The sequence below is a fragment of the Dendrobates tinctorius genome, unplaced genomic scaffold (assembly GCF_039654945.1).
Source record: "Dendrobates tinctorius isolate UK_male_01 unplaced genomic scaffold, ASM3965494v1 ptg000065l, whole genome shotgun sequence".
Classification (NCBI taxonomy): Eukaryota; Metazoa; Chordata; class Amphibia; order Anura; family Dendrobatidae; genus Dendrobates; species Dendrobates tinctorius.
The window spans coordinates 7,471,390-7,487,621 of record NW_027361733.1 but is presented as its reverse complement, the minus strand read 5'-3'; the positions used below and the strand labels follow the sequence as shown (position 1 = coordinate 7,487,621).

The 16,232-nt window shown below is 42.8% G+C and overlaps 1 protein-coding gene across 3 annotated transcripts in view; it reads right to left on the bottom strand.

Annotated features, from left to right (window-relative positions):
• SPATA2 (spermatogenesis associated 2) overlaps nucleotides 1–14,811 on the bottom strand; it is a 28,527-nt gene extending 13,716 nt beyond the window's left edge. Inside the window, exon 1 of one of the 3 annotated variants that reach the window (XM_073580588.1) lies at nucleotides 14,681–14,811. The gene's annotated coding sequence lies outside the window, so the exon portion shown is untranslated. Of the gene's footprint in view, nucleotides 1–14,587 lie in introns of all 3 variants that reach the window. The other 2 variants (XM_073580590.1, XM_073580589.1) reach the window with 2 other exon arrangements.
• Nucleotides 14,812–16,232: the final 1,421 nt, after the last annotated feature.

The following is a 16,232-nucleotide window of genomic DNA, read 5'->3' as shown; positions in this document are numbered from 1 at the left end:
GCCATGGATCATGGGCGCCATCTTCCAAAATGGCGGGCGCATGCGCAGTGTGCCCGTCGAATCGGCCAAGCAACATATTCCATTAATTTTGATCACTGTGATAGGTCCTATAACAGTGATCAAAATAAAAAAAAAATGGTAAATCACCCTCATAGGTAGGGACAATTATTGTAATAAAATAAAGGGGTTGGGAGTTGGGGTGTGTCGGGGTTAGGGGTGGAGTTAGAATTGAGGGGTTTCCACTGTTTAGGCACATCAGGGCGTCTCCAAACGCGACAAGGCGCCACCATTGATTCCAGCCAATTTTGCGTTCAAAAAGTCAATTGGCGCTCCCTCCCTTCCAAGCCCCGACGTGTGCCCAAAAAGAGGTTTACCCCAACATATGGGGTATCAGCGTGCTCAGGAAAAATTGCACAAAAACTTTGGGGGGGGTCTAATTTCTCCTGTTACCCTTGGGAAAATAAAAAATTGGGGGCTAAAAAATTATTTTTGTGGAAAAAATGATTTATTTTCACGGCTCTTCTGTGAAGCACTTGGGGGTTCAAAGTGCTCACCAGACATCTAGTTAAGTTCCATGGGGGGGGTCCAGTTTCCAAAATAGAGTTATGGCTCTGCAAACGTAATGACGTCTGCAGACCATTCCATCTAGTCTGCATTTCAAAAGTCACACTAATTCCATTCCGAGCCCTGACGTGTGCCCAAACAATGGTTCCCCCCATTTGGGGTACCAGCGTACTCAGGACAAACTGGACAACTTTTGGGGTCCAATTTTTCCTGTTACCCTTGTGAAAATAAAAAATTGCGGGCTAAAAAGTCATTTTTTGAGGAAAAAAAAATATTTTTATTTTCACGGCTGTGTTATAAACATCTGTGAAGCACTTTGGGGTTCAAAGTGCTCACCACACATCTAGATAAGTTCCTTGGGGGGTCTAGTTTCCAAAATGGGGTCACTTGTGGGGGTGCTCCAATGTTAAGGCACACTCGGACTCTCCATACGCCACATGGTGTCCGCTGATTGGAGCTAATTTTCCATTCAAAAGGTCAAATGGCGCTCCTTCCCTTCCAAATCCTGCCGTGCGCTCAAACAGTGGTTTATGACTACATATGAGGTATCGTGGAACTCAGGAGAAATTGCCCAACAAATTGTAGGATCCATTTTATCCTGCTGCCCAAATGATAAAACTGAGGCTAAAAGAAAATTTTTGTGAAAAAAAAAGTACTTTTTTTACGGATCAATTTGTGAAGCCACCTGGGGGTTCAAGTGCTCACTATTCATCTAGATAAGTTCCTTGGGGGGGGGTGTCTAGTTTCCAAAATGGAGTCACTTGTGGGGAAGCTCCAAAGTCTAGGCACAAAGGGAACTCTCCAAACGCGACATGGCAACCGCTAAATTTTCCAGCATATTTTCCTTTCAAAAAGTCAAATAGCACTCCTTCCCTTCTGAGCCCTGCCGTGCACCCAAACAGTGGTTTATGACCACATATGAGGTATCGGTGTAATCAGGAGAGATTGCCCAACAAATTTTAGGATCCATTTTATTCTGTTGCCCATGTGAAGATGAAAAAATTGATGCTAAAAGAAAATTTTTGTTGAAAAATTAAAATGTCCATTTTTTCCTTCCACGTTGTTTTAGTTCCTGTGAAGCACCTGAAGCGTTGTTAATCTTCTTGAATGTGGTTTTGAGTAGCTTGAGGGGTGCAATTTTTAGAATGGTGTCACGTTTGGGTATTTTCTTCCATATAGACCCCTCAAAATGACTTCAAATGAGGTGGTCACTAAAAAAAATGGTTTTGTAAATTTTGTTGTAAACATGAGAAACAGCTGGTTAACTTTCTAACAAAAAAATTTTGTTTCCAAAAATGTGCTGATGTAAAGTAGACATGTGGGAAATGTTATTTATTAACTATTGTGTCACAAAACTCCCTGGTTTAAAGGGGATCTGTCACCCCATTTTAGCCTTATCAGCTGCCAGCACCATCATCAGGGGCTTATCTACAGCATTCTGTAATGCTGTAGATAAGCCCCTGATGTAACCTGAAAGATAGGAAAAAAAAGAGTTAGATTATACTCACCCCGGCGTTCGGTCCGGACCGATGAGTGTCTCCGTCCCGTCCGGCACCTCCCATCTTCATACGATGATGTCCTCCTCGCTTCTCTCTCAGCTCCTGCGCACGCGTACTTTATCTGCCCTGTTGAGGGCAGAGCAGAATATTGCAGTGCGCAGGCGCTGGACCTCTCTGACCTTTCCCGGCGCCTGCGCACTGCAGTACTTTACTCTGCCCTCAATAGGGCAGCGAAAGTACGCCTGCACAGGAGCCAAGGGAGAAGCAAGGTGGACCGCGACACCCACCGCACCCTACCCCGCCCCCCCCCCCGGTGAGTATAATCCAACGTGTTTTTCTTATCTTTCAGGTTACATCGGGGGCTTATCTACAGCATTACAGAATGCGGTGCGGTGCCCACAGCTTATAGCGCTAAAATGGGGTGACAGATTCCCTTTAACAGAATAAAAATTCAAAATTTGAAAATTGCAAAATTTTTGCCAAATTTCTTATTTTTTCACAAAAAACACAGATTATCAACCTAAATTTACCACTATCATGAAGCCCAATATGTCATGAAAAAACAATCTCAGAATCGTTAGGATCCGTTGAAGCATTCCTGAGTTCTCATAAAGGGACACTGGCCAAAATTGCTAAAAATGGCCTGGTCATTAAGGTCAAAATAGGCTTGGTCATGAAGGGGTAAAAAAAAAAAAAAATTGTGTGCATGATTTTTGAAGTCTCATTCACTTTACCGATACTGTAAAATCTAGTGGTTTTGCAGCAGAAAAAGAAGCCGCATGTGAACATACCCTAAGGTTATTTACATTTTAAATCTATACATTGGCTTCAAATACACGATTAAAAACATCTTCCACATTTTGTATTTCCATCACCTATGCACACAGATGCAAACTGTTTAATATAATTTATCATACTCCTCATCTGTCCCCTATTTCTTGCTAGTCTACAGGTGCCTCTCACAAAATTAGAATATCAAGACGTTAACTTATTTCAGTTCTTCAATGCAAAAAGTTAAACTCATATTATATAGACTCATTACAAACAGAGTGATCTATTTCACGTGTTTATTTCTGTTAATGTTGATGATTATGGCTTACAGCCATTGAAAACCCAAAAGTCATTATCTCAGTAAATTAGAATAATTAACAAAAAAAACACCTGCAAAGGTGGAAAGTTGAGTGGAAGGAAAAAGTGTGGTAGAAAAAAGGTGCACAAGCAACCAAGATAACTGCAGCCTTGAAAGCAATGTTAAGAAAAGGCCATTCAAAAATTTGGGCGAGCCACCACACACAGATGTATCCAAGACATGGGCTACAAGTGTCGCATTCCTTGTGTCAAGCTACTCATGACCAATAGACAACACTAGAAGCATCTTACCTGGGCCAGGGAAAAAAAGAACTGGACTGTTGCTCAGTGGTCCAAGGTGTTTTCAGATAAAAGTAAGTTTTGCATTTCATTTGGAAATCAAGGTCCCAGAGTGTGGAGGAAGAGTGGGTTTGGGGAGCCATGTCATCTGCTGGTGTAGGTCCACTGAGTTTTATCAAGACCAAAGTCAGAGCAGCCGTCTACCAGGAAATTTTAGAGCACTTAATGCCTCCCTCTGCTGACAAGCTTTTTGGAGATGGAAATGTCATTCTCCAGCAGGACTTGGCACCTGTCCACACTGCCAAAAGTACCAATACCTGGTTTAAAAACAACAGTATCACTGTGCTTGATTGGCCAGCAAACTCGTCTGACCTAAACCCCATAGAGAATCTATGGGGTATTGTCAAGAGGAAGATGAGAGACACCAGACCCAACAATGCAGACGAGCTGAAGGCTGCTATCAAAGCAACCTGGGCTTCCATAACACCTCAGCAGTGTCACAGGCTGATCACCTCTTTGCCACGCAGCATTGATGCAGTAATTGATGCAAAAGGAGCCCCGACCAACTACTGAGTGCATTTACTGAGTTACATTTCAGAAGGCCAACATTTCGGATTTTAAAATCATTTTTCAAGCTGGCTTTATAAAGTATTCGAATTTACTGAGATAATGACTTGGGTTTTCATTGGCTGTAAGCCATAAGCATCAACATTAACAGAAATAAACACTTGAAATAGATCACTCTGCTTCTATTGACTCAATATATGAGTTTCACTTTTTGTATCGAAGAACTGAAATAAATTAACTTTTTGATGATATTCTAATTTTGTGAGAAGCACCTACACATATCCAAAAAGTGAAAAACATGAAAGGGAATAAAACATGTTTGTAGGATCAGACTGCACAGGGATTGTTCATGCTCCCATGCCATAAAATCATCTGCATGGGAGCAACAGCAAAGTGGGAAAGAAATTTTATTTGTGTACATTCCTTTTGTTTTCTTTTTAACACATCAGAAACGTTGGCTTAAAAAAAATAAATACCATAAATGTTGGTTATGTGGATACAGTATCTATAACACTAATCCTGGATTAGTGACAATATCCCAGAGTGCAAACACTGAGAACATACCAATGTAATTTCCCTCCATATAAAGCCCCAGTGAGTCTTCTATAGTGTGTATTGTACAGTACAGCAGAAACATCTATAAATCCTTATTTCCATTATATGCCCAGGGCTACACACGCTGAAGAAAGGTGACAAATGATCAGTTAACAATACATGACAAGGTGCAAAAAGTTTAACTAAGTTTAACCGCAGGTAAAATCTGCTCTTTTGGCAGTAAAGAAGCTGCTTACAAAAAGCAGGTCTTCCTGAGTTTTTGTTGTCTCTTGTGCATGTTGATTAAGTTTAGTGGCCCCCAAAAAAACATGATTTAACTTCCTTAGGCCAGGTGCCACGATCAGCAGCGAGCGGCGCTATCTTCTATTGAACGAAAGTAAATCTGCACGTGTTCACTGAACTGTGCGGGTTTACCGCACCCAATACCTTCTATTGATTTCTCCGCAAGAGAAATTGACATGCTGTGGGTCTGGACAGATGCTCCGCATGTCCGTCTCCATAGGTGAACCAGGGGGCGTCTGTGGACGCATAATCGACATGGGATTTCTTGAAATCTCATCCACTACGCTGTCAGAGCTGGCTGCTGCATAAATAAACAGCGTCAAACCCGCAACAGCTCCTGATTGTGGGCACAGGGTATGTGCCCACGATCAGTAATCACTGCGGGTATGACTATGTTATGCGGCGTCAAACCTACAGCGGCCAGATGTTACAGCATAGTGGATGGGATTTCAAGAAATCCCATGCCCCCATGAGCCCACAGCTCACCGGCGGACACCAACACGTCTCCGTGGGCTCATCTCTCCAGACCAAATCATGTCAATTTCACCAAAAGAATGTATTGAACGTGGTGATTCTGGACGGTTCAGCAAACACATGCAGATTCACCTGCGTTCAATAGACTGCAGCTCTTTGGACGCAGCGAACATGAGCTGCGTCCAAAGCGCTGCTATTTCTGGATCGCGTGCACCCGGGCCTTAGGTTTTTGCACTTAACCATTGTTTGAAAAAAATACTGAAAATAGCAGGAAAAAATGCAGAAGGATGTGACATGCTGCAGTTTTCAAAAACATAACAGATTTCCAAATCAGGAAATTAAAACCAATGTGTGTTGTGTGCATGAGATATCTGAAATCTCAGATTTTGCTGGTACTGTAAAATGTAGCTTAAAATTTGTATAAAAAAAAAGCAGCAAAAATACCCACCAAAAACAATGTGTGAACACAGCCTAAAAGGTGGTTAAGAGAGACAGAGGACCCAAGAGCCCTTCCTGTGAGTGATTGCAGTGAAGAACCAAGTAGTTAAAGGGGTTGTCCGGGCTTTTCACATAATCTCAGTGCATATCTGGGCTGCAGAATGCGGACAATAAGTAATTTACCTTCTGTGGCCAGTTTGCAGGGTTTGCTAGATATCTCTTATTACTTATTGTCAGCATTCTGCAGCCCAGATATGCACTGAGATTATGTGAAAAGCCCAGACAACCCCTTTAAGGGTAGAAGTTGGTGATATTGCAACACGATTACACCGCATGCCAAACTATTATGCAAAATGGATTTAAGAATTTTCATTTTTCAAATAAACTCATGAATGGGGATGTGTCTCGGGCTTTTTGGATCACTGAAATCAATCACAAACACCTGTGATAATTAGTTGTCAGATGAGCCAAGTAAAGGAAAACTTCTTAAGAAGGACTTTCCACATTATTAAGTAGCCATAGGTTTTAAGCTATATAGGAAAGTACAATGATATCTCTGTTGCCAAAAGGCATCAAAAAGTGTAATGCCTTGGACAAAGTGTGAAAACATTAGGTCCCGTTACATATAGCGATGCACCAGCGATCCCGACAACGATACGACCCAGTCAGGATCGCTGGTGCATCGCTAAATGGTCGCTAGTGAGCTGTTAAACAGGCAGATCTCACCAGCGATGCAGCAGCGGTCGGTACTTACCTGTCACACGCAGCTCTGATGACGTCTTCCGCCCGCGTCCATGCGTCGCTCGTCGGCGCCAGCAGGAAGCCGACGATGAGAAATGGACCAGGACGATCTTGCGCAATCAGCGACATCCAGCGGCGGGCCGGGTCGCAGGTACGTGTCACATGTAGCGAGAACGCTGTTGCGTCACAAAATCGGTGACACTTTAGCGATCTCGCTGTGTGTGAAGGGGGCTTTAGAGCAAATCTGCCACCAGGTTTGACCAATATAAGATACGGCCACTGCCTTTGAGGGTTGATATAAAGCAGTCTAACAATGCTGTAGATCTGACTCCAAGCTGACCTTAAAGGGAAGGTGCCGCAATTTTATATAATTTGCAAAAAAAAGAGTAAGTAACAAAACATGTTTTTTCAGCAAATGTTGTACTAACCAGGATTTATGGTTTGTTTGTAATAATGTTTTAATGTAGCTACTGGGCGCTGCCATCTTGATTTGCAGATCTGTGGAGGACTCATACAGTCTACAAATATGGCCGTCCCTGGACATAGGGTTGGGAGCCGACTACTGTCTTCTATCTCTTAACATTGCAGCCTCATTAGCAGTGAACTGGGCACGCCCCTGTGGGCTGCACCATTCACTGCTGTAGGTGTGGCTGGGGGCCATTTTACTGTAGCCCAGTGCTATCTGCTGAGCTCCACTTACCCTCTATCACAGGACCACTTGTGGCATAAAAGGTCCTGTGTTGTGAGGAGAGGCTGTAGATATGGAGAAGGTGGTCAGCAGAGGAGAGAACCGCTCACTGGAGCCGGAGGATGGAGAGTGGTGAGTGCGGATGACTGACCTTCCATGCTCCTCTGTCCTGCTTACTCCAGGCTCCGCCCTGTGCTTCCTGTTCTACTGTGTTCTGCTCTGTCTCCGCCTCCTCACTCACAGCCCCAGTGATCTCCGGTAATCTGACACCTTCCTTTTATGACAGCTTTTATGGCTGTCTGAGGAGGACAGTGACTTATACAGCCCATAGTCTAGTGTATGGGGGGGGCTGGAAGGTTCACCAGTGTGGGCATATCTGTAATACTGTCTTGTGTGAAAGTCTGCTGAGCCGTGTATCTAATCCTGTCCTGTGTGATACTGACTGCTGAGCCGTGTATCTAATCCTGTCCTGTGTGATACTGACTGCTGAGCCGTGTATCTAATCCTGTCCTGTGTGATACACAGATCAGCAGTCAGTATCACACAGGAGAGGATTAGATACACAGCTCAGCAGTCAGTAACACACAGGAGAGGATTAGATACACGGCTCTGCAGTCAGTATCACAGGATAGGATTAGATACACAGCTCAGCAGTCAGTATCTAATCCTATCCTGTGATACTGACTGCGGAGCTGTGTATCTAATCCTCTCCTGTGTGATAGTCTGCTGAGCCATGTATCTAATCCTATCCTGTGTGATACTGTCTGCTGAGCCGTGTATCTAATCCTATCCTGTGTGATACTGACTGCTGAGCCGTGTATCTAATCCTCTCCTGTGAGATACTGTCTGCTGAGCCGTGTATCTAATCCTCCCCTGTGTGATACTGACTGCTGAGCCGTGTATCTAATCCTATCCTGTATGATGCCGACTGCTGAGACTTGTATCTAATCCTCTCCTGTGTGATACTGTCTGCTGAGCTGTGTATCTAATCCTCTCCTGTGTGATACTGTCTGCTGAGCTGTGTATCTAATCCTATCCTGTATGATGCTGACTGCTGAGCTGTGTATCTAATCCTCTCCTGTGTGATACTGTCTGCTGAGCTGTGTATCTAATCCTATCCTGTATGATGCTGACTGCTGAGCCTTGTATCTAATCCTATCCCGTGTGATACTGCTCTCCTGAAATACTCTGTGCTGCTGTCACCCTGCTCCCAGAATCCTTCCTGCCTGCCATCCTCAGTGACCGAAGACCCCATTCCTCTCCTCAGGTCCTGTCCTGGCGATGTGTGAAAGCGAGGCGACAGGGGCCTGATATATGGTGGAAGGAGCAGGGCAACAGCAGCACAGAGTATTTCAGGAGAGCAGTGTGCTGGTCTATGGGGGGCGCCCTGTTCGGTGCCAGGGATTGTACATAGAGCGCTGTGTTTTATACACATGGATGGACCGTCTGCTCCACAGAAATCCAGGAAACATGTCTGCTGATTGATGGCCTGTTCTGATCCAGACTTTACATGCAAAGACCGTCAGTAACTTTGCAGACCCCATCAAAATGGCAGCTCACTGTGTTCCTAGATGTCATCCTCTCTTTTCCCTTAGCAAACACCCAGAAGGGGAGGAGAGGAGTGACACCACATCCATGTCAGCAGACTCCGCCCATAATTACTGCAGGGCAGTAATGTGAGCTAGTTGCACTAGGTTTTTGTGCCAAACTTCAGTAGCTGCTCCCCCTAGTGTTAACAAGTGGAAATGCCAAACTTTTTAAAATTATTTTTCATATTTTACAAATTTAAAAACAAACAATAATATTTTTTAAGAAAATGTACACATTAATTCTTCACATTTTTTCAATTGCTGAAAAAAAATTTTTTGGATGACACCTTCCCTCTAAAAGACAAGAAAAAGACACCCTGAGGACTAGGAGTGGTCCGGCGCCTCCCTTCTTGTTGTGAGTGGATGACGCGTCCCTACGTCATCCACAGTCTCCTCTGCATTGCTATCCTGCGCAGGCGTACATCTCTGTCCTGTTGAGGGTAGAGCAAAGTATTGCAGCGTGCAAGCACAGGGAAAGGTCAAAGAAACCCGACGCATTCGTACTGCAGTACTTTACTCTGCCCTAATCAGAGGTGAGCAGGCTGCTCCATTCAGAAACTTGTTCTCAAGATCAGTAGGAGTCCCACACAGTCAATGAAACTATCCTATGGATAAGGGGATAACTTGAAAACTTCACACAATCCCTTTTAAACAGTAATTATTATATCGGGTAAGATGATTTAAGCGAGGTATGGGAAGGATAATGAAATTCATTTTTCTCCACAAAGCAAGAGAAAAATATTGCCTATATTCTGGTTTCTGAGTCTATAGCATAAAACTGAAATACATTTTATAATATTTATAATCACCTATACGTGAGACGAGAATGTAGCTCACAATGTACATACAGCAATCATAATCCATACACAGACTGTATAACACCAGTTATCTGAACAACTTAGTCGTTGAAAATACCCACTGAGTGTAAAGCTGTAATATACGGCAACATCTACACTAACGGATGCTTCCTGATTAGAGTAGTTCGGCCTGGACAAGAATTAATACAAAAACTGAAGGTCTGTGGGGTTTTTATGACACTGTTCTCACTGAGTGTTGAGCGGCTCATCTCATTTTGTTTTGTCTATACAGTTTTATTTTGTGACCTTTGTTGACTTTCTGCTCCTACACAGTGCTGGCTTCACTGAAAATTTGATAAAGAGACCATTTTCCTTTTTTTGTAATTATTTTTGCAACTGTTATTGTGCTCTGAATATTCTATTATCTGAGTATAACAGTGGCTATAACACAAAACTGAGTCTATACAGTACAATGTACAGTTGCGTAGTATAATCTGTACCTTCCACTATATAGGATATGTCTTTTATGCCCTATGGACTGAGCACTAGTGGGAATGCAGATTACACTACACAACTGTACACTGTACTGTAAAGACACTGCTGTGTTGTAGGTAATGGATACGTAAATTATCCTGTTGTGCTTTACATTGTGACCTACGTTCTCCACTGGCTTATAGGTATATACGGTGCTCAAACAAATAAAGGGAACACTAAAATACAACATTCTAGATATCACTAAATGAAATATTCCAGTTGCAATTTGAAATCTTTATTCATTACATACTGGAATGCATTGAAACAATAAAACAAAAATATCAATGTAAATCAAAATTAATTTCTTATGGAGGTCTGGATTTGGAATTATACTCAAAATCAAATTACAGGCTGATCCAACTTCAGTGGAAATGACTTGAGACAAGGAAATGATGCTCAGTAGTGTGAGTGGCCTCCATGTACCTGTATGACCTCCCTACAACACCAGGGCATGGTCCTGATAGGTGGCGGATGTTCTCCTGAGGGATCTCCTCTCAGACCAGGATTAAAGCATCAGTCAACTCCTGGACAGTTTGTGGTGCAACGTAGCGTTAGTGGATGGAGCGAGACATGATGTCCCTGATGTGCTCGATTGGATTCAGGTCTGGGGAATGGGCAGGCGAGTCCATTGCTTCAATGCCTTCATCTTGCAGGAACTGCTGACACACTCCAGCCACATGAGGCCTAGCATTGCCATGCATCACAAAGAACCCAAGGTGCAGTGCACCTGCATATGGTCTCACAACAGGTCTGAGGATCTCATCCCAGTACCTAATGGAAGTCAGGGTACCTCTCGCTAGCACATGGAGGGCTGTGCAGCCCTCCAAATAAATGCCTCCCCACGCCACTACTGACCCACTGTCAAACCGGTCATGCTGGAGGAGGATGTTGCAGGCAGCAGAATGTTCTCCATGGCATCTCCAGACTCTTGTCACATGTGCTCAGTATCAACCTGCTCATATCCATAAAGCGCTCAGGGCGTCATTGTTGAATTTGACAATCTTGGTGTTCTGTAGCAAATGCCAATCGCCCTGCATGATGGGCTATAAGCACAACACCCACTTGTGAACATCGGGCCCACATACCACCACATAGAGTGTTTCCTACCTTTTTGAGCAGACACATGGATGTTTGTGGCCTGCTGGAGGTCATTTTGTAGGACTATGGAACTGCTCCTCTTGTCCATCCTTGCACAAAGGAGGCAACAGCGAGCCGTCCCGCTGCTGGATTGATGTCCTCCTATGTCACCCTCCATGTCTCCTGGTATCTGCTGAATGCTCTGGACACTGTGCTGACAGACACAGCTACCCTTCTGGCCACAGCTTACACTGATGAGCCATCCTGGATGAGCTGCACTACATGAGCAACTTCATTGGGTTGTAGACACTGCCTCATGCTACTGTACCTCTAGGGGTGAGAGCATTTACATTACTGAGCATCATTTTCTTGTCTTAAGGCATTTCCACTAAAGCTGGATCAGCCCAGTAATTTGATTTTCCAGTTTGATTTTGAGTATCATTCAAAAAATAGACCTCCATGAGATATTTTGATTTATATTGTTCTCATCACATTCCACTATGTAAGGAATAAAGCTTTGCAATTGCAACTGGAATATTTCATTCAGCGATATAAAAATATTCACTGGCCTGCTGTCTCACACTTTTCATCTAACTCCATACTAGAGATGTCAAACACTGGTGCTCAACTTAGAGAACCGTAGAGCAGCAGATCTTCTGTATGAGACAAGTAACAGCAGCACTCATCACTGGCGTTTCATATGTAATTTAACATTCCAATGTGGTAAGGGGAGAAGGTGTAGAGACTGAAAGCATTCAGCCAATGGCCACACTGTATCCAAGTACCATGTTGCAACGATAAATCACTGATGAAGTGCCAAGGATCAGCGCCACTGTTACTTATCTTATACCAAACAATAATATGTTACTCTCTATATACTACTGTTATACATACAAGCTCAAATATAAACTTAATATTGTCTATATAAACGTTACCCATATTTTATGGCCAATGTGAACATGCGTTTATGTGCTGCATGTATACCAACGCAAACCAAGCTCAATTTTTGTGTTTTTTCTTTGTATTTTTGCATTCTGTGCAAGCCGGGGTGTGGCCTCCCTCTCCTGAGCTGGAGATTGTATATAAGGCTTCCCCTGACTGGTGTCCACTGGTTGGGACCCGGTCCTTGTCTGCCCTTATTCACACAGACGTCAACTTTGACACATGGTAAGGTTTTTAATATTAGACAGTGTAGGACTATCCCGATCAGAGTTACCTTGTCGATGGTGGGACGGCTTTTATGCCATTTTTGATCAAAAACAGTATTACTAAAAACTTATTTAAATGCATTTTTGCTTTTTACTTCGTTACTGCAGGGTTTTTGATCATTTGTCTCATAGGTTGCATATAGAAGGTTATAGACTATAGGGTAAAAGAGCAGGATAATAAGCTATATATCACTATCTATACACTGAACCTGCTAAGGATGTAATGCATACAAATATAACAATCCATATGACCATTATAAATTACCTATATACCAGCGTTATCATATAAAATGCATTTCAGTATAATAATCCACATGTCTACTAGATTAGTGTACAGCTCAATGGTCTAAAATCCATGTGTGTAATGTATGTACAGTAAATATCAGGGTATAATAAAGGGTACACTGTACAATAATCTCTACATTATATATTACCAATATACCAGCGCTGAGTCTAAAGTGTATAATCCTACACATGTCCATTATATAATATTACCATACTCCACGGCTGAGTCTATAGGACACAATGTACAGTTTTATGGTATAATTGCCTGTATGACCATTACATATCATTACCTATATACTAGGGCTGAGTCTATAGGACACAATGTGCAGTTTTATGGTATAATTGCCTGTATGACCATTACATATCATTACCTATAAACCAGGGCTGAGTCTATAGGATACAATGTACAGTTTTATAGTATGATTGCCTGTATGACAATTACATATCATTACCTATATACCAGGGCTGAGTCTATAGGATACAATGTACAGTTTTATAGTATGATTGCCTGTATGACCATTACATATCATTACCTATATACCAGGGCTGAGTCTATAGGATACAATGTACAGTTTTATAGTATGATTGCCTGTATGACAATTACATATCATTACCTATATACCAGGGCTGAGTCTATAGGATACAATGTACAGTTTTATAGTATGATTGCCTGTATGACCATTACATATCATTACCTATATACTAGGGCTGAGGCTATAGGATACAATGTACAGTTTTATAGTATGATTGCCTGTATGACCATTACATATCATTACCTATATACCAGGGCTGAGGCTATAGGACACAATGTACAGTTTTATAGTATGATTGCCTGTATGACCATTACATATCATTACCTATATACCAGGGCTGAGGCTATAGGATACAATGTACAGTTTTATGGTATGATTGCCTGTATGACCATTACATATCATTACCTATATACCAGGGCTGAGGCTATAGGATACAATGTACAGTTTTATGGTATAATTGCCTGTATGACCATTACATATCATTACCTATATACCAGGGCTGAGGCTATAGGATACAATGTACAGTTTTATAGTATGATTGCCTGTATGACCATTACATATCATTACCTATATACCAGGGCTGAGGCTATAGGACACAATGTACAGTTTTATAGTATGATTGCCTGTATGACCATTACATATCATTACCTATATACCAGGGCTGAGGCTATAGGACACAATGTACAGTTTTATAGTATGATTGCCTGTATGACCATTACATATCATTACCTATATACTAGGGCTGAGTCTATAGGATACAATGTACAGTTTTATAGTATGATTGCCTGTATGACCATTACATATCATTACCTATATACCAGGGCTGAGGCTATAGGATACAATGTACAGTTTTATGGTATAATTGCCTGTATGACCATTACATATCATTACCTATATACCAGGGCTGAGTCTATAGGATACAATGTACAGTTTTATAGTATGATTGCCTGTATGACCATTACATATCATTACCTATATACCAGGGCTGAGGCTATAGGATACAATGTACAGTTTTATAGTATGATTGCCTGTATGACCATTACATATCATTACCTATATACCAGGGCTGAGGCTATAAACAGCACTGCAGTATAATACTCTGTATATTACATATGATTAGAACACACACACTCCGGTCACTGATGCTCCGCTCCCCGCTGTTCTTGGCACAGATGACGGCATGTAGTGACCCTTGGGGCAGCTGCAGGGTCCGGGGAGAGGTACTGCCACCAGCCCGGCTGCCTCGCTCTCACCTCCCCCTGACAGGAGATATCATAAGCCCAGAACCTACGCCAGACTCCGCCAAAGCAGCACACCCTACACTGCCAGGTCATACACACCCTACACTGCCAGGTCATACACACCCTACACTGCCAGGTCATACACACCCTACACTGCCAGGTCATACACCCCCAGGCCGGGACAAGCAGAGGCGGCCGCAGCGCTCCCTGTCACATACCGAACCACCGCTTCTCTCTCACCTCCGCCATTATGGATTCGAAGAACGCTCCACTTCCTCCTTCATGTGACGTCAGCACGCAGACTACAGTTTTCGCGCACGCCGGTGTTTGGACACGACAGGGAGGCGCGCTCCCGAGCCCGTGTAATTAATGCGCCTGCGCTGCGCTGAAATTTCTGACTTGTCTGACAGGAAAATTCAGCCCTGTGACGACGCGCTTTTCTAAACTGCCAGAAATACAAGTTACTTAAAAAATAACCTTCCAAACGCCCACAAGCAATAAACGCAAAGCGGAACTGCCCCAAATACACACGTGCTGTGATCAGGGCCGGACTGGGACAAAAAAGCAGCCCTGCCACACAAACTCCAGCAGCCCACAAACTGTAACACTCCACCCCGATCAGTGAATTTTTGCTATACTTTGTCGGCCCCTCATCACTCTCCTAAAAGGAGATATTTGAAGACCCACATGGGAATGGCGCCACAGTGCATATGATCGACCACAGCTGCATTTACATGATGCTCTACAGATCTCCGATTTTCAGGATCATGGGGATCCCGCAGTCAGATCTCCAGCAACTGGAAAGTTATCCCCTATCCAGAGGAGAGGGGATTACTTGGGATAATCCATTTAAACAACTTTTCCAATATTTTATTTTCATTTGACCATAGTAATATTGAAAATACTAAACCGATATTGACCCTTCCAAAGTCCAATGTCGCCTCTTCGACAACAAGACAGGAGAAGTGGTATTGTGCAGTGTATACAGGGCCGGCTCCAGGTTTCTGTGGGCCCCGGGTGAAAGTCTCAGTGGGCCTCTTTAACACGTGCCACAATTCATAATGCACAGATACAGCAAAGAAATATAGGTATACAATGCCAAAGATTTCACTTCTTACATTACATGACTGATATCTATTGTACTTTCTACAATAGGTCAGAAACCAGACAGTATTGTCCTCCATACAGTATTCTGGGCACCACATAACCCCCCATACAGAATAATGAACCCAATATATTGCTCCATACAGTATAATGAGCCCCATATATTGCTCCATACAGTATTATGGGCACCACATAGCCCTCCACACATTATAATGAACCCCATATATTGCTCCATACAGTATAATGATCCCCATATATTGCTCCATACAGTATAATGAACCCCATATATTGCTCCATACAGTATAATGATCCCCATATATTGCTCCATACAGTATTATGGGCACCACATAGTCATCCATACAGTATTGTGGGCACCACATAGCCCCCCCCACATTATAATGAGCCCCATATATTGCTCCATACAGTATAATGAGCCCCATATATTGCCCCATACAGAATAATGAGCCCCATATATTGTTCCATACAAAATTATAGGCACCACATAGTCATCTATACAGTATTGTGGGCACCACATAGCCCCCACACATTACAATAAACCCCATATATTGCTCCATACAGTATGATGAGCCCCATATATTGCTCCATACAGTATTATGGGCACCACAGGCACATAGCCCTCCACACATTATAATGAACCCCATATATTGCTCCACACAGTATAATGAGC